Source organism: Crassostrea angulata, unplaced genomic scaffold (genome assembly GCF_025612915.1).
Source record: "Crassostrea angulata isolate pt1a10 unplaced genomic scaffold, ASM2561291v2 HiC_scaffold_94, whole genome shotgun sequence".
NCBI classification, from domain to species: domain Eukaryota; kingdom Metazoa; phylum Mollusca; class Bivalvia; order Ostreida; family Ostreidae; genus Magallana; species Magallana angulata.
In genome coordinates, this window is record NW_026441649.1 from 30,634 (window position 1) to 51,478 (window position 20,845).

General features: G+C 34.7%; 1 pseudogene; it reads left to right on the plus strand.

The window, feature by feature from the left end:
• Positions 1 to 3,491: 3,491 nt before the first annotated feature.
• LOC128169092 (uncharacterized) lies at positions 3,492 to 7,960 on the plus strand (annotated as a pseudogene).
• The last annotated feature ends 12,885 nt before the right edge of the window (positions 7,961 to 20,845 follow it).

The following is a 20,845-nucleotide window of genomic DNA, read 5'->3' on the forward strand; positions in this document are numbered from 1 at the left end:
ATCTCAGCTCGAAATAGAATAGGTGCGAATCATCCCGGATTCTTTACGGTGACTTAAAGTTTGAAGACACGTTTTGAGTACCGCATATGCTTTAGCGAGACTCAAAAGATTTGTTACATGCTTCCATACTGTAATGTCCGTTTGTGGGTTCAAGAATACAAACACCAGCACTATTCAAGGTTTATCATTATTTATATCAACTTGAACACAATATGGCTGCGCGCCAAAACATACAGAAAACGAAAGTTACCGTATAAAAGAGAAAACCGATGGTTATCGGAAAAGTAAGTTCCGGAAATAAACATAACACATACCTCCGTATTGAGTCGAGAAACGTAAACAAAGACGAACAAAGTCATGGATGACGTCACAATGCACTCGCGCTATATTTCCCGCGATAAATTTAGAGGTGGATCAAACATCTGTAATAAGTGAACTGCTTATTTCAGTACTGGATAGACTGCGATACCTGCCTCATTGACATATGATTTGTTTTTATTGTTTTAATATAGAGAAATTTATGTATATATACTAGCAAGTGTTATACTTTACTGTCATATCGATCCATTTTTATGCTAATTGTGCATGCATGTACAGTAGGCAGGTAAGTAAATGAGTAGGGAGGAAATAACCAAAAAGACATTTTGAACTAAATAAAAAGGAATAAAATGAAAAAATAAACAGTTAAAAAAATTATGTAGATATTGCATATAATCAGACCATTAAATTTAAAAGTGGGAAATTACACACCTACAAACAGGTACCGTGCTCTCTCTCTCTCTCTCTCTCTCTCTCTCTCTCTCTCTCTCTCTCTCTCTCTGGGTAGGGGGTTGCGCTGTATGTATACTAACAATTAAAATTAGTACCTTTGGCATACTTATTGTTGAGCAATACTCTCTCAAAAATTCTTTGACGTTCGTTTATACCTAAATAAAACTTTAAGTTGACAATAGTGCAAGGTATGTGTAATTCTTTCTGCGCTCGCCAGAACGGTAGCACCGTAAAACATATTACTTATAAATGGCAAAGGCGGATCCAGCAATTTGGAAAACGGGTATGGGTTCCAATTTATGAATATCAATTATATAATATCTAGCCTTAATTGCTAGCGCTCTCTAGCAACTACGTTAGTCTCTTTCACCTGAATACGCATGCTCGACTCCATAGTAGGGGATTCTGGGAATACTGTACTACTGTAGATTAACTGCACCATTTGAATTTCTTTTTATCATCTTCACATGAAGTTTTGTGTTTTATTGTAAATGTCAAAAAGTAACATTAGCTTAGGTCTTATATTGCAAAGTTATTTTCAATATTATAATAAATTATAGCTAGCTTTATCTTAAATTCCTTCAAGCTCGGAAAACAACTTCGGATATGTTTTCCGAGCTTGCCGAAAAGGCCCGAGAAGATACGATTGCTACAAAACAGTACCAATGGTTCTTGAAAATTTTCACCTCGAAATTGAAATATCAGTAGATACATAATTATTAAGGTACAGTCAGTGAGCTATGCCATTGCCGATGTGAAGCCCACTCAAGATTCACAACTCTAAATTGAGACCACACTCCAGCACAATTCCACTACACAACTGTGCCTCCTATTGTTAATAATGTAACCAGTGTAAGTAATTAATATATAATGTTTGTCTATTTGTAAATGTAATTGTTTCTGTGTGCATGTGTGTGTGTTTTTTTATATACATCTCCAGATGAAATTGTCCACTTGCAATTGTTTATTTTTATTTGACCATTCGACTACCCGTTTGACTTGTCTGACAACATTCTAAATTTAACTTCTACTAACCAATCTTCCCGCCTAACTAACCAGGCCCGCGCACACTTTGTCTTGCCTTGAGAGGGGACAGACCTGTATGCATAAAGATTAAGCGCAAGCTTTGTCTGCGATTAGCTGCAGGTGTCTGGTAATTCTTGTGTAATTTATTACTTATAAATATATTCTATGTTTATAATTTAACAATTCCATGCTATATATTAAATAATCTATATCCAAGTTATTGTACCGTATTCTGAGATAACTGTCAAATGAGTCAATGTTGTATGTTTCAGGTTTTTCGTATATATTGAATAAATACATTGTATGACCCTCACTGGTGTTCTGTCTACTGCCTGGGTTACAAATGGCGCCCACGTAAAATTTTGAAAAACCAGACACTACGGAAGATCCACATTCTTCAAGATTGTCCTTATTAGCCGGCCGGCGATAAACTGAGACGGAAGGAGCGAGTCAGAGATCCAATATTCCTATCCAACTCTACAGGACATACTGTGCACAGTGGTAATACGTATTTCTGGTGGATACAGCTATTCAACAAGTGTAAATTTATAGATATGGAATTTGTTTCATTCATGTTGGAGAAGAAAACCGATTGGGGAGCGTGAAGCCACCTCGAGGCGCGGATCCTGTGAAGTCTATGTACGTAGCCGAGGAGTTCTGAATTCATATTCCGGATTGCGCGCAAGAAACAAACACCCGGCAACTTCAGACAACGTGGATTGATTCAAAGAAGTGATAGAAAGTACTGTACAAAGTTTTTCAGCTGAATGTGGTGTGCGTTCGTGTGAAACAAATTGTCTGTTTGTCGTTTCATGTTAGTAGGCCTACACAAAGTTTGTTTATCTGACGAAGCTTCGAGTTAAATAGGGGATTTCCCAGAATTACTGTTCTATTTTTAGAAAACACATGTGTAAATATTCTGTGTGAATTTAATTTAGCTAATACTGTGTTTCATGTAGTTAGTTTGAGTAGTTAAGGTAGTTTAAGTTAGTTAAGGTATTTTTTTTTGGTGCACCAGGTTCAATTTTTTTTAAACTGTAAAGGGGTCTTAATTGTCAGCTGTTCTGTATTATACAGTCATGTTTATACAGTGATTGTTTCATCACATAGACAACAGCTGATTAGCAAATGTACTTCATGAGACTTGTTTATGTTTAATTAGTTTTATTACAGAGTAGTTATTATAGTTCAAAAGTTAGAGGCAGCAGTTGTAAAAATCCCAACCAGCATGCAGCTCACTAATTACTAACAATTTTCTTACAGTATCAAGAAGACAAGTGGACGTAGACGCTGACTTACTGTACTCTGTACATGAATGAATGATGTTTGAGTGCATTTTCTCTTAATTTTACTTAGTTTATTGTAAATAAGTTTATTGTAAATAGGATTTAGAGGGAAGTTTTATACATACATGTAACAGGTACTAAACAAAAAAAAATCTTTGTCAACTTAAGCTCAGGTAAACAGGGTCTTAGACAGTTAGGGATCCAGGTTTTGTTGATATAAGGTCAGTCTAAACAAGGAGTTGAGATTGAATATTAGAACTGGGTTTGTGTTTTTTGGTATACCTAGTGATTCAAATTTTGATTTGAGGTGTTATTTTTCCTAAAGGTCATTGAGTTTTATTACTGGGTAGATGATTTTGTTTATATGCTGTTTTGAAAGTAGAGGTGTTTCCTTGGTTCAGTTGGGGGATGTCTAATACGTCAATAGCAGATAAGATTAAGTTGTTATTTGAAAATAAAGAGAAAGAAATGGACGAGGAATTGAAACTTAACTTTGCAGGTGTTTCAGATGAAGATGGGTTTGATTTTGCTGGTCTACCAAATGTTAGTACACCTAATGGTCAGTTGAATGAGGGTAAAGAGCAAAAACCTAATGTTCCTAAAGAAATTCAACATGAATTTAACTTGCCTTTAAAACCAGAAGTTATGAAACAAAAAGGTGCTATCCCGAAAATGCCCAATAAAACAGGTATTAAAGATAGTAATCCAGGTTTCAATCTTTAGAACAATACTTCCACTCAGGTTTATGAAGTCACTAATAATGTCCCTAGAATTCCACAGTTCTCAGGTGATGAACCTCCTCAGAAGGGGGATGTGTCTTACAAAGAATGGCGTTTTGAGGTGCAATGTTTAGTGACCCTGACATAAAACCAAACTTGTTGATACAAAGTATAAGAAGGTCATTAAGAGGTACTGCTAAAACTATGCTCATACCATTTGGGGAAAGAGCAACTGTTAAACAAATTATGTCAAAGCTTGATGTTTTGTTTGGTGAGATTTCAACCAACGGCATGATTATGCAAGAATTTTTTAATGCTTTCCAATTACCTGGTGAGTGTGTCACAACATTTGGTTGCAGACGTGAAACCATGCTTCAGACTGCAATTGATAATGGTTATTTAGAAAGAACTGCAAAGAATGATTTGCTTAGACACAAGTTCTGGAAATCGCTCAGTTCAGAGAATTTAAAAGGTCAAACAAGGCACAAATATATTTCCATAAAAAATTATGACAAGCTTTTATTAGAAATAATAAGGGTAGAGAGAGAGATTTTTATTTCAAACTCTAAAGACAGAAAACCAGTTCATCAACATGGGATGTCAGTAGTCGAGGATGACTTGGAAGAGAAGTTGAACAAGAAAATAGGTGAATTAGAACAAAGATTAGAAGGTAAGATGGATAACAAATTCAACAAAATCTTAGAGAAGCTAGATAGAAGACCACGAACCCAGTATAACAGGTATGAACAGAGAGAGAGGACATTTTACCACAGAGGTTCCAGAGGGAGAGGGTACCAAAGAGGTAATTTCAGAGGAAATTTCAGAGGAAATTATTCTGATAAGAGAAATTATCAAGTTCAGGAACAAGGGCAAAGAGGATACCAAGCTACAAAGTCGAGTAACCCAAACGCATGAAGGTCTCTGACGACGGCCGACCAGGGACCGAAGACAATTTTCAAGGCCAATCATACAAGAGTGAGTTAATAGGTGAGTCTAATGAAATAGAGATAGTTGTTGAAGGTGAAAATGAAAATGCACTTATTGACAGCGGGTCAATGATTACTACTTTGTCAGAAACAGGTTATAATTCATTGAAAAACCAACCTGAAATGAAAATTTAACAAGCTTGGGTTTAGAAGTCTCTATTGAAGATGGTTCATTATTGAAGTACATGGGCTATATAGAGTGCTGTATAACAATTCCATGTATGAACATAGATTTAGCTGTCCCTGTGTTAATTGTACCAGACACTTACTTTAACAAACCCTGTCCTATGATCATAGGTACAAATGTACTAAGACTCTGTAGAGATTTAAGTGATGCTACTCAAAGTCTCAGTGAAATACCCAAACAATGGAAGGATGCATTTGAGGGCTTAAAATGTCAATCTTACTGTGTACGGTCTGTGTCTAAGAAGACAATTATGGTAGAACCAAATGAATCAGTAGTGGTCAAAGGGTTTACTAAGGGTATTACTGTCAAAGAGCATATGACGGTAGTTACTGAAAACTGTAATAGTGATTCAACTTTTACGATGTGCCCCAGAATAGTAAAGTTGTCCACTCTGACTTCTAAACCATGTGTACAAGTTAAGATATGTAACATCTCTGCAAAACCTATTTCGATAAAACGTGGTACTGTGCTTTGTAGTCTACAAGAGGTTAAGGTGGTAGATGACCTTACGCCCATACAAGCACCCCAACCCAATACTATACAGTGTGACCCTATAGAGTTAGGAGTCAAAGTTGATTCCAATGCACTGAGTGACAAGCAATATGAGTATGTGAAGTCCATCCTTAGGGAATATAGTCATGTATTCTCAACAGGTCCATTAGACTTGGGAAAAACTAACTTAGCTAAGCATTCAATTGAGTTAGAGGACAAAACTCCATTTAAACAACCATACCGCCGCGTAACACCTAATATGTATGACAAAGTGCGTCAACATATTAAAGAAATGTTAGATGCGGGAGTAATAAGAGAGTCAAATAGTAATTACTCCTCCAATGTCGTACTTTGCCGGAAATCGGACGGTTCATTGCGGTTTTGTTTAGATATGAGAATGTTGAATGCAAAAACGCGAAAAGATTGTTACATGTTGCCACGGTTCGATGACATTATTGATACCCTTTATGGCGCGAAATTTTTCAGCAAACTTGACCTAAGATCAGGCTACTGGCAGGTGGAGTTACAAGAGAGAGACAAGCATAAAACAGCATTTTCAGTGGGTAACTTGGGCTTTTTCGAGTGTAACAGAATGAGTTTTGGTCTCACAAATGCACCGAGCACATTCCAGAGACTCATGGAAAAGTGTATGGGGGAAATGCATTTGCGAGAATGTTTAATATTTTTGGATGATGTTTTGATCTTTTCAAATTCTTTTGAGGAACATTGTGGAAGGTTGAAAAATGTTTTTCCAAATTGATTGAACGTGGTCTCAAGCTCAAACCATCAAAATGTGAATTGTTTAAAAAGTCAGTGACTTATTTAGGACACATTATTTCAGAAAAGGGAATAGAGACAGACCCGGAGAAATTGTCAGCTGTGAAGGAGTGGCCTGCACCTAGAAACCTCAAGCAGCTGAGACAGTTTTGGGGGCTTGCCGGCTATTATCGTTGATTTGTCCCACATTTTGCCCAAATAGTTGCTCCTTTGAATGATCTTCTGAAAGGACATGGAACCAACAAGCAGATGAAGAAATACACAAACAAGGTCAAACCTGTTCCCTGGAAATGGTCTGATAAAGAGGATGAGGCATTTAAGGCTATTAAACAGAAACAATTACATTTACAAATAGACAAACATTATATATTAATTACTTACACTGGTTACATAAGTGGGATGAACCAATTTCTATTGTGAAAGAGAAAATTCCTGATTTGCCAGTTTATAAAGTAAAAACAGAGGGCTGTAGAATGCGGACATTGCATAGTAACATGTTGTTACCCTGTCCCAATCTTTCAGAGGGGAGGAAGCCCCAGCCTAAAGAAAAGCATGACAGAGTGAGATCTAAAGGCATATCTGGTGGTTCATTGATTGAAGAGCGGATGTCTTCTAATTCATCAGATTCTGATTCTGATGTGGCTATTATGAGATATGTTACTCGTACGACTGATAGGAACAATGATTCAGAGGATGTGGGTTCAATTTTTTCTGAGGAAGAAAGTTCTTTAACCAAAAATATATCTTTTCCTTTACAGAATGTTAACCAGTCACATCCGAGTGATCTTACAGAAGTGGATGAGTTTGCTGAACAGAATTTTAGTCATCCAGCCTCCATCGATCCTATGGAAGCAAATAAGATAGCAGAACAGAATTTTAGCCTTCCAACCAATATGGATTTGACAGAATTGAAGGACACGGCTAAGGAAGAAAATGAAGAAAATGAAGAGATGAAAACTACAAGGGAAAAGAATCCGCCTCTTTGACGATCAGGCAGAGAAAAGAGGAGACCAGATTGGTATGGGAATTGGACAGACAAGTAGTGAATAGATGGTTTATATGTGGAAAAGATAAAGTGAAAGTGAATGATTTGATATTTTAACCATCTTTTATATTAATTGTCATAATTGTTGTCATATGGTTGTGTTTATAATTGAGGGTAATAAACTGAATTTGTACTATAATCCATACTGAATGTTGTTTAACTGAATCCCCAATATATAATATGCAAGTTAAGCAACCTTAGGCAGAAATGCTATTTGAAAATTGCTGTTGATGTGAGAATTGATCGGTTTTAACTGTAAAGTTGTCATGGGTGCATTGTGCATTTCTTGATCCATTTGTTGTTGATCATGGATTTTGGTCATCTGGGGAAAGTCTCAGTTAGAGGAATTGGTTTGGATTAAGGTTTATTCATATGTTTGTAAATAGTGATCTGATGATGGGTTTTATATATCAAGCTGGTGGTTATCTTGAGTGAATTTCCCTGATATTTAGTGTTTGTGCTATGGTGGTTATGATTGCTTGGTGATCAAGAGAATTTTATTAATTAATAAATTATTTATTTCAGACAATGTCAGGAGCCAGTTAAACAAAAAAGGGGGGGGGGAATATGTAACCAGTGTAAGTAATTAGTATATAATGTTTGTCTATTTGTAAATGTAATTGTTTCTGTATGCATGTGTGTGTGTGTGTTTTATTTACATCTCCAGGTGAGATTGTCCACGTGTAATTGTTTATTTTTATTTGACCATTCGACTACCCGTTTGACTTGTCTGACAACATTCTAAATTCAACTTCTACTAACCAATCTTCCCGCCTAACTAACCAGGCCCGCGCACACTTTGTCTTGCCTTGAGAGGGGACAGACCTGTATGCATGAAGATTAAGCGCAAGCTTTGTCTGCGATTAGCTGCCGGTGTCTGGTAATTCTTGTGTAATTTATTACTTATAAATATATTCTATGTTTATTATTTAACAATTCCATGCTATATATTAAATAATCTTTATCCAAGTTATTGTACCGTATTCTGAGATAATTGTCAAATGAGTCAATGTTGTAAGTTTCAGGTTTTCCGTATATATTGAATAAATACATTGTATGACCCTCACTGGTGTTCTGTCTACTGCGTGGGTTACAATAATATTAATCGATTCAGAAATTTGAACCAATGTTTTATTAATCTGCTTCTGTGTTTTATGATGGCTACAGCGCTAGTTTATCAATCTTTTAAAAAGATAAGCTTGTTTACAAGTCTATAGCAATGCAAACACGCTTCTTCGCTTAAAATTTTTAGACACTAAATAAAAACCCCCCGGATATATAGTCTATCAACTGACATTTAATAAAGGTCTAAATGATCTGATATGACATTAAGTGGGAATAGTTTACCTTCTTTAGCTAAATAGATAATACATGTGTAAAACAATTTGTACAAACAATTGCCGTCCTCGAGAACTTGATGTGGTCTCTTACATGTAAATGGATGCCTTTTATCATCCGGTACTAGTGCAGATGCAAGGTCATATTCAGGAAAGTTTTGAAAACATGTACAATTTTTATTATGGGTTACATGTAAACCCTTTTAACATAATTTCTATTCTAGGAAACAGTTAAACAAAATGCTTTCATTGTCTTTTTTGTGGGTAAAAAGAAAGCTACGTTTAGCATTGTCAAATTTAATCATTTTTGTAATGTATAGCCAGTGTAAAAACAAAGAAAGCATTGTATTGTTTAATAAATCATCCATAAAGAGTATTTAAAAATACGTAAATGATCAATATTGTCAACTTGAAAACGTAGTACAGAAGGACCAGCTTATTTCTTTATATGTGTGAAGGTAACTATATAGTACATGTATCTATTTGGAGGTCACTCAGTTTCAATCTCTTAATGTAGCTTTTGTTTTGATCAATCGAATATAATCATTGCAAAGGCAACACAACTGACATTAAATTAGCTAAACGATATATGTAGAATAAAAATTTAATGCAATATGAGCTGTATTTTTTAGAATTTTTTTTGCTGTAAAAACCTGCTAATATGCTAAGTCTGCATGTAACTAAACCTTTATGATAAATAAGGTTGGAAAAAATCATTAATTTCTGTCAGAGGAAAGATATCTCTTCTAAGGAACCTATAGCAAATCAGTTTTTGTATAGGACGACAATAATTCAATTTCCCAATTAAGACTCCTTAACGGCCCTTTTCAGGAAAATTTGACGAAAAAAATTTTAAGGTATCTCACTCCTCATGTTTTGATTTCATTGCGCAGATGATCATTATATTTAAAATGAATATGATTTTATTTATTTAATCATCACAGATAGATTATCATTTCATAATTACACAACATTCATAAAGAAAATCCATTTGAATTCAAGAAACAAACAAGTTTTTGGGGGAACTATTTTTTCGTGCGGAAGGCTTTTTAGACGAAAATGACAGAAACAAGCAATTTTATGAATTTTCAATATACTTTTCTTTTTATTATACTTTATTCATAATTCACATTTTTAACATTTGATAGGTTTGTAACATATTTTATAGGTTCTGTGTGACATGTACAAAATCAAATCTTGAGAATATGATAGCCGTTTAGCATAAAATCATGCATATATATATATAGAACATGTCTGAATTTTTTAAAGCCAAATTTTGCGAGAATTTTACCTTTGAAGCCCTATATCTAAAATTTGACATCACTGACCCCCATGTTATATTATGTCAAAATGATACTGAATACATCTTTAGGCAAACTGGATTAATCTTATAAAATTCTTGATATTCAAACAGTTTTTAATTCAAATCAAATTGTAACTATTATAGAAATAGTCTATTTTAAGTGCAAAAAGGTCACACAAAAATTTATGCAGCTTTGTACAATTTCTTTTCGTAATCCCTCTATTCAGTGTGACCATTGTGCATAATTAAAAACAATATTTGAAGAAATAAGTTTGCTTAATCAAAAAAACTGACAACAAATCCTAATCAGGATGAAATTGCATTTTAGGTGCAAAAAGGTCAAATTAAATGGGCCATAACTCAGAGGGATGGATACTGATACCCCATTATCTTTGTATTTTTTAAGTTTGTTTTGTCTACAGATTTCAATGATATACTTCTCAAGAAAATCTTGATACAACAACATTGAGGAGTGGGATACCTTAAAACCCAAGATATGTTTGTCATTTTAGTAGAAAATAACATTTTCGTTAAAAACAATTTCATCATGAAAATTGCAGCTCATATTGCTTTAAAGTAAAACGAACGCGTGTATTCATACGCGATTGTCGTTTTTCTCGATCACGTACATTGTGTGCTTGTCAGTTCAAGAATTTTTTGAATTAAAATCGATTTAAAAAGAAAAAGAAATACCTAGTGGATATTAATAAAAAGTTGTGTATTTAGCGATAATGCCTTATTTAAATGTTTAATTTTCCACATGCTTACTTTCAAACATAAACAGTTTTGTTTATAAAATTACGGTGCCTTGTACGAATATTTTTATAATAGCGATTTCTAAATTTGTTTTTTTTATATAATTATAGTATTTAGGTTATATATATATGGAACAAAATTGCCTTCATATAATCATTTCAAGTTATGGAAAAAGTATATGTCTCGCAGAAAGGGGGTGGGGGGTTGGGAGTCAAACCTCCGGAACACCTCACACCTTCCCTTTGGATCCGCCAAAGAATATATCAAAGTCCAAACGATGATCATTCAAAAATATAAAAAAAACTTTGAAGATTTCTATTTTGAAACGCCCCTTCTATATACTGTAAAAGTGGTTATCGCCGCTGGTGGTTAAGTTCACGTGTTCTATAGTCAAACAATACGCTTGGGTTTTGTAACGTGTTTCGGTTAGGTAATTTAGATCAGTCTTGTGAATGTGTTTATGACGTAAATACGAATGACGAATGATCGGCATAAAACTAATACTACAGTCACGAATCAATATATACATATAGTTATTAGGATTACCAATCCATAGCATAAAAGTAGTGTAGTCCGATTTAGTCGAAGAAAAAACTGTTAACGGCAAATAATTATTATTTGGTCCAGCGTGGTTTTTAAACATAATTAAAGTATGCTGATTCCAAAAAAAATATGATGGCCTTCATGAAAATGGCGTTAAGTAGCTCAAAATGGTGATTTAAAATGGCGGACAACCAAATTTCATATATATATTTTTAAAGTCTTTTTATTATTGACAAACAACAATGAAATGATCCAGCTTATTATTTTATCATATCTAAAGTGTATTCAGTTTAAAAAAGAAATTGCTGGCCTTCTCGAAAAAGCGGTAATTAGGTCATCATGGCAATTCAAACAGCAGATAGCCAGATTTTTTAATTTTTTTCCTAAAAAAATCTAAACTAGGGTAAATGCATAAAAAACAATAATAATTCAGTCCAACAAAGTTATTTTTGCATATTAATGAAGGCGTGCTTAGTCTGAAACTTACTTACTTACAAAAATGGCGCTAATAGACCAATCCACACTTTACAAAAGTTATGTCCCTTGGCCGCCATCTTTGGGGAAAAACCCGTATATTTCTCACAGTAGTCTTTGTAGTTTAGAGGGTTGTAACTTCGTCATTTGACATTAGAAATCCGTTTCTGCTGTGAATTTAGATTGCCCCAAGTTGGGGCACGCCACACATTGAAGGAATAAATTAAATTCCGAGAAATTTCTTCACAAGTCGCCAAAATATTTGGTTGCATAAAGAAGGGAAAAGTTGTTTTTGACCTTCGGGTTGACCCCGCAAAAGGGGGCAACTTTTGCAAAGTGTGGATCGGACTATTAGGTCAAAAAGGTCGACAGGCAAATTCTATAATTATCCTAAGTCTTAAAAATTGAGGTAACAAACGATTATAAATTGGTTCAGCACAATATTTTCTCATAACTAAGGTGTGTTGAGTCCAACAAAATATGTCGATCGCGATAAATAGTTAAAAATGGTAGACAGCCAGATTTCATCATTTTTCGTCCCACAGTCTCTTTAATGGAGAAACAAATATCAATACAAAATCACAAATTGGTCTAGCAAACATATTTATCATAATTAGGTAGTTCAAGTTTGATGAAATGTGTTGGTCTTCATGAAAATGGCGTTAATTTTGTCAAAATGGTAATTCAAATTGGTGTGTACTAGTAGCCAAATTTCATTGATCCTTATATAGACTACGAAAGGCATATGGAATGGGGAAAATGTTTGAATATCATAATTTCAATACTAATGATGTAACTGACCATCAAATTTGAACACTTGTATTAATAGAAAAAAACTCCACCAGATTTATATTTGGAAAAAAATCATGTTTTCCCTTATTTAAGCAATATGAGCTGCAATTTTCATGATAAGATTATTTTTAACGAAAATGTTATTTTCTACTAAAATGACAAAAATATCATGGTTTTTTAATTTCTTTTCGCCAAATTTGTGTGAAAAGGGCCGTTAAGGAGCATTTATTGGAGCTAAATTGAATTAGTGTCGTCCTGCACAAAAATTGATTTGCTATATGTTCCTTAGAAGAAATATTTTTCCAAATGACAAAAATTAACGATTTTTTCCAACCTTATTTATCATGAAAGTGTAGGTCAGATGCAGACTTAGTATACTAGCGGGTTTTTACAACAAAATAAAATTCTAAAAAAATACAGCTCACATTGCTTTAAGCTACAGTATATAATAATGTTATTTATACAATCATTTTTTGAATGATAAGATTGTGATTTGAAATTTCCAAATGTCTTTACCAGGGAAGTAGGCACGTTTACATTCACACATAAAGGTTTTGCAACCTGGGGGCAATGCAAGCTATCAAATCTAAGAAAGCTTTAGGTATAAGATCTTAAGGTCAGTTCCAGCAACAAACAACCATCACTGAATTTTATTAATCCATCTCGGCTGGGCATGGTAATATGGGCATGCTTATATATGCCTGTCTCCCTATCATTACCTTGGTGAATGTTTGTTTCATAAGCAACGTAAGGTAAATCGAAGTTGGGACATATTCCCGGGCTTCGATTTTAGGAAGAAAGCAAATTATCCCGTGTCAGTGGGCAATGTGTCTTGGTTATCCATATAACTAAAGAACTTCTCAAACTCTTTGATTTTCTGGTCAGTAAATTCCTCGTCTCATACTTGTTTCTGTTCACTTATTATGTCGATTTTCTCGATATGTTGTAGAAATAAGAAGTTGTGTTACACCGTATCAGTGATTGAAATGAACCAAGTGATCATTCAAAGCTCTGTAAAAGGGGAAAATTTAAATTGTTAGTCAACATAATTTTGCATATTTTTTGATGGTTTTATCACACTTTTTCATAAAGATAATCGAATGGCACACGCTACAAAAATATTGAAAAATGCTAAAAAACGATAAAAAACACCATATCTCAAAATTTTGATAATTGACCTCATATAAGTTTTATGCCTGCAGAGTAAGGTAAAAATACTTAGTTTAATGCTATAAATGTTTTAGTACTATCATCATTCAGTTTTTTGTTAAATTGAATCAAAAATGGGTAGGGATTTTGAAAACTGATAGAGGAAATTCGGACTGGAATATTTATGAAAATTGTGAATGAAAACTCAATGTTTTATATCTGTTTAGTGCCAATGCCATTCATTAACTGTATTTCATTTCTAAAAGAGATTAGTGATTTGTATCTTATTGACAATTAAGAAAATTTCAATCAAAGGTTAAAATTTTCAGGGATTTTTCTTAAATTTTAAAAAAATATTCAATGGCCATTAAGTCAAAAAGTAGGTCGTTGACCTACTATTTTGAAAGTGAAAAATAGCACTGCCATGATAGGTCTTTAACATACAATAGATAATTTTTCATTATCATAAGTGGAATTTTTTTCATTCTGAGTAAACGTATACCTTAAAAAGAATTTAAGAAAAAAAAAAGGAAGATTGGCTGTTCGCCATATTGACCTACTTAACGCCATTTTCATGAAGGCCAGCATATATTTTTTCAGACTCAGCATACTTTAATTACGATAAAGAACCATGCTGGACCAAATAATAGCGGGCGCAGCTCGTCGGCGAGCGAAGCGAGCTATAATAATCAGTGTATGCGGGAAAAAGATCGAGCTAAACCTACAGTTCATCATATCAAACAAATTTGTTTGTCTACGTCCCATAATGCTCTCTAATGTTTTCACCCGTGGTGCTATGCCAAAAATGGCCGACTTTTAACTCGTAATTTTCTGTGTCTTAAAGTCTGAAGACACGTTTTGGGTACCTCATATGCTTTGGTGAGACTCAAAAGATTTGTTTTATGCTTCCATACCTTCGGATTGAGTCGAGAAACGTAAATAAAGACGAACAAAGTAATGAATGACGTCACAGTGCTCTCGCGCTATATTTCCCGCGATAAATTGAGAGGTGGATCAAACATATGGAGTGTACTAGCTATTTCAGTATAGACTGCGATACCTGCCTCATTGACACATGGTTTGTTTTTAATTTTTTTATATAGAGATTGTATAAATATATACTAGCAAGAGCCTTACTTTACTGTCATATCGATCCATTTTTAAGCTAATTGTGCATGCATGTACAGTAGGCAGAAGGAAATAAACAATAGGACATTTTGAAGTAAATAAAAAGGAATAAAATGAAAAAATAAACAGTTAAAAAATTTATGTAGATATTGCTTATAGTCAAACCATTAAATTTGAAAGTGGGAAATTACACAACCTACAAACAGGGACCGCTCTCTCTCTCTCTCTCTCTCTCTCTCTCTCTCTCTCTCTCTCTCTCGGGGTAGGGGGTTGCGCTGTATGTATCATAATCATTCAAATTAATACCTATGGCATACTTATTGTATAGCAAAACTCTCTCAAACATTCTTTGAGACTTTGACATTCGTTGATACCTAAATAACACTAGGTTCACAATGATGCAAGATATGTGTAATTCTTGCTGCGCTCGCTAGAATAACAAAAAAGATGAGACTATATCTGTGGGATGTATTCCAGGGATCTATCCGAGGCACAGGTCTCGGCCTCGAGGTCTGTCCTGATACGGCTCTATGCCTATTGTAGGGCTGTATCCCTGCAGCCGACCCAGACTGCAGCCAGGTATATATACGTTTATAAAATTCAAAAATAGGTATAAACACACTAAGCAATGGCCATTTGGCCTGGGCAGGGGTTGTTCTCGAGTGACGAGAAGCCTGGGTTCTCGGGGCAAGGGAACTAAGGCGGCTGATCTAGCTGGGACCCAGGGGGAGCACACAAATGCAGTAGGAGACCAGGCGTCCAATAGGATTGACCAGCTTTTAGGCTTGATAACGCTTTAATGTCTCCAAAGCACAGCACTACCCACGCCGGGGTAGTGGATGATAGTACTGTGGTAGGGGAGGTACACATGCCCCCTACCCAGGGAGTGAGTGGGGCCACTGAAAAAAAAAACGGGTGTGTAAAGTACAGCAGATTCTGGAAAATCACGGGCTATGGAGTATGCCCGTGGGGACACATACACACTTTGAAACGCACATCTACACCACACGCTCGCTGCACGCTCGCTACACGCTCACTTAACGGTTTACACGGAACGCTGAACGGTTTACACGAAACGCTGCTCGTTTTTCCTGAAACGCTAAACGATTTACAAGAAACGCTGAACGGTTTACACGAAACGATTCTTGCACGAAACGATTTGCTCACTTTTTAAACGCTTTGGAGACGCTTTTATTCTGATCGATTTTCGTTTCCTTTGGGTCCTCTCGGATTTTTCCTTTGACTCTGTTAGTAAGAATTAATTTTAAGAAAACACTAAATAATAGAAAAACGGATATTAGAAACATGTATTTACATACGTATTAAATTGATCAATTAAATTAAATTGATACTAAAATTCACAGCAAAAAAATAGTTATTCACATAATTAACAAAAATAACAAATTTAATTAACGAATTAACAAAAGTATTACTAAATACATGTATATTTATTGCTCAAAAGAAATATCCATGATTCTTATCAATGCCGTAAATGATAAAAAATCCAATAAAAGTTACCGTTACTCAATAATCAATACCAAAGATAAAATCCATATGATTACAAACTGAAATCGATTTTTCAGTATTCGGCGGGGGTTGTTTTTTTTTCTCTTCTCACATTAGTATTTTTATTGGTTTCAGAGAATACGATGTTAAAATGCAAACAGTAAATAAACCTGCAATTATTTACATTGATAATTTTGAAAGTTAGTCAAAATTAAATTATTCACATACGTTAGAAAAAAAATATTATACAAACCACCGATTAAATTTTTTCTTATGTTTCATCATTAAATATATATGTTCTGTACATACATGTAAAACCACAAGAAAAAAATCAATCGATTAAACAAAATAAAAAGTTGCAATTTCTATCCGGATTTTTTTTCTCGAAGTTATTCAACATTGTATTAGAAAGAACAAAATATTCAAAATTTAAAATGATTTCAACTTTTGACTAAATATTCGTATACATAGCCGGCGCCCCGTATAACGGCGTACAGTGTATCTATCATAATCTATTTGAATTAAGTACCATGCATATAGATAACCATAACAATTGCATGTGTACATTGTAGGCAAACCAAAGTATGTTAATTATTTCTAAGACTTGTTGTTTTCCGTTAACAGTGTTTAAATGATTAAAATAAGTTCTACTGACTACTGACAAAAAAAAAAACAAAACAAAAAAAAAACCACAAAAAAACCCCCGCGTGACCATCCAATAAAAACAAATACACATAGTTTGATTGACAAGTTCAGCCAGGTGCAGGTGTTACCCGATGTCTGAGGTCATGCGTGCTGGTTGTACACAGCCAAATAGTCTCTGTAAGAGTTATCGATGTAATAAAAAAAAACACACATGTTTATCAAGACATGATTGAGTAGGTAAAAGTTGATTTAGGTTTGTTCCTATAGAAGTCATGTTTTGCAAACTGTATTTAATATTTTTATGTATGGCCAATTTTAATATTGTACCAATACTGAAACATCGTATAAAAAACGTTATACATATACTCTGTAACTAGTCTCCTTTTAATACATGTATCTGTCTTTTGTTTGTCAAGAATTAATTCATATTCGGAAAAAGATAAGTATATCATTTCTTTTAGATTTTTTTTAACGAGAATACCTAAAAAAAAAAGAGTTTTGCCAATCACAGACAGTTTAAAGTAATGTAAAACACGGGCGTTAATTTTAAAGAATTAAATTGTCAGAGAGTTCCGAATGAAATCTGATAAACGTTTAACACGGTTCTCGCAACGATTTACCCATTTGCCCGAAACGCTGAACGCTTTGCCAGAAACGCTAAACGGTTTACACGAAACGCTAGGGATTCACACGAAAAGCCAAACGGTTTACACGAAACACTAAACAGTTTACACGAAACGTTTATCGCACGAAAGTCGCACCCTTTTTTGATGCATTAGTTCGTTTCAGGGTCTGTATGTGTCAGAATTAAAAGTACGAGTTGTAACTATGGAGTTCAATCATGCCCAAATTACACAGCTGTTGGTGAAGAAATCAAGATCCTTGGGGGATATTAAGTCCCTGGGAGAACGTGCACGACAACCCGCCTCTTGGGCAGAAATGGGATCACAGTCTGGGGGTCAAAGGTCAGTGGACACTTGGCACCCTTAAGTGAATGCAAGTGTTCCCAGGGTTGCTAGCACTGTGAGCACTGTTCACAAATTACATTGAGGAGGGAAGTCCTCATGAGGGTGGTTCTCCTGGGCAGGGACACAGTCAACGACAGCATCCATTGTTGGGGTCCCAATCCCCTTGAATACTGGAAACAGCAGGGCAGGTCACGTCACGGACACCAATGTTTAGGCAAGTGTTTGTCAGAGTAAAGGATTGCACAGTAGGGGAACCGATGTATTTTGAGCCCATATCGTATAATGATGCAGAAGAAGATCCTTCAATTCAATGAATGCTTATGCCATCTAGTTTGGAGCCCACTGGTACCCAAGACCACTCTCAGTTTTCCCTGGAACGGGGGTACAACTACAACAGGGGTCAGTCTGATTATCAGGCAGGAAATAATGCCCCCTCTAGTGACAATACACCTAAATGTACCACAGAAGATAGGTAAAACATAGCTCTGGGAACCCCACGGAGGTTGATTGGAAGTATTTCACTGAGAACCCCAGGGAGCTTGGTGTTGGAAGCATTTCACTGAGAACCCGAGGGAAATTAATGGGAAGTACTTCAGCCTCTGCACGGAACATCCCGACTGAGGTTAATTGCCTGAAATAATTCGGTACACAGGATGAATGACCATCTTTAAGTTCTCTTTAAAGATAGCTTAAAGATGCTTAAAGGTAGCTTAAAGACGATCTTTAAGCCACCTTTAAGCTATATGTGTTGCTTAAAGATGGCTTAAAGAAAGCGTAAAGATGGCTTAAAGGCAGCTTAAAGACTATCTTTAAGCCACCTTTAAGGACAACTTATTGGTCCTTAATGTCCAAGCTTCTTTAAGCCACCTTTAAGCTACCTTTAAGCCACCTTTAAGCTATTAAAAAATCTTTTAATTCAATATTATGCTTAATTAACCAACAAAATATATTAACTATTTGATAATGATAGAAAAGGTATTAAAACGGTTTTTGTTCTAGAAAATAAAATGAAAAAAAAAATAATCAAAACGCCCAAGACGAGAAATGAACCCGGACCCTTCGCTTACCAGCATCACCTCACTCCCTCTGCGCCACGGCAACTTACATAATTGATGTGGTTTTTATACCCTATATATCAGTGGATATTGAATCAATGTATTCAATGTGTATTTTTTACTTGAAAAGATTTTGACTTTCATTCAATTTGTAACGATCAGTTATATCTAATTTATAAATTACATGTATGCATATATTTAGAATGAAATACGGAACTTGGTTTTCAGTGAAAAAAAATATATTACACCTAAATGGAAACCGTTAGGCTTACTTCGTAAATAAATTTAAACCGAGTAGATAAACGTTCATCTAATTCATAGCTAAATGAAATGCAAGGAAGAACATGAAATCATTTCTTTTATTAAATGCATTGAAACTATTAGGGTATTAGTTCTACGCAATTTTCTAGGTTTTCATGATCACGACGCCGTTCCAGTATGTTTAAATATTTAATTGTATACATGATTTTTTAGACTATCAATTCTATAACAAACAATATAACCAATTACGGGTGACGTATTTACTGCATGTGGCAATTGCAAATGATGTATACATATACTTGTACATACAATTGTACGATGTACCAGGCCGGATATGTGACATATTTACTCTTATACATATATTTAAACAATTAACCCCTATTTATGATCACCGGTTCAGTAATTAATTAACCTCTAGATTTTACTCTTACATACATGTATCTTTAATTTGTAGACGTAACATTTTCAAATCCCAGAGTTAGGAAATAATACTTTGAAAATAAATTACAAATGTAAACTAGATGCTGTCATTAGACAGTAATACCCGCACCAAGTGTTTGCCCCTAAATAACACTGTTTTGTACCAGTTTCATTAAAAATGAAGGCCACATGCAAGCTCCGCAAATACATTTAAAAATTATAATTTTCATAACTGAAGGATGAGATCCCTTCCCACATGATAATACACATGAGCAGCACTTTACATGTATATCCAATTTGGGGTTGAACTGCTTGCAGTGAATTTTCAGTTAATCAATAATCTTAACATTTCATGTCAGAGAAAGTATAATGGTCTATATAATTATTACAAACAAAATTAAAAATTAAATTATGCCCCCTCCCCGTGGCGGTTGCCGGTTTTAGATTTGCTTCTGTGTGCCTACATGTACTTAATCGTGTTCACAGATTTAAAGAAGGGGTGGGAGTGAGGGGTCCAGACCCCCCCCCTCCCCCCAATGAAAATTCATTTATATCAATTGTAAAATTACCAAAAAATACACCTTGGACCCAGAAGCTCTTACAGACATGTAAACGCTCTAAGCCATTACGCTTCAATGTTAGGTAACATTATTTGGGGCGTAAATATTTAATTAATATTTAATATACTTTATTGTTTACCTCAATAGGAAGTACAAATCACAATATGCAGGTGTCCTGCACCACCTTAAAGCTGTTATTTACCTAATAAAATAGTGCAAGTGGATTTGAAGAATAGGTCATAAAAATACATGCATGTTACAAATAACTGATCTTGTCTGAAGTTACGTACACAACACAGGTCTGCAGGTCTCATTCGCGGGTACTAGTTTTACCCAGCTCTTCGATTGTATACATACATGTCTGTGTTTTCCATATGCAGAAAAGGATTAGTTAAGATCAGCTAAAGGAATTCATTATTGTGTTTTAATTGGATTATCATTATGATGTTGACCAATATAGGTAAGCATAATACATGTAGTAGCAGTAGCACAATATAATGAGATGTCAGCATACATAAGTTCTACTTTCACTTTCTAAATGTGATCTCCCTTTGACAGCATACTGTATCATCATCTTTTAATATTTAAATAAGCTTATCACCGTTACCTATCCTATCGCATTTGTAAAGTTTCTGTCATTTTAGTTGCAAAAGTTATTT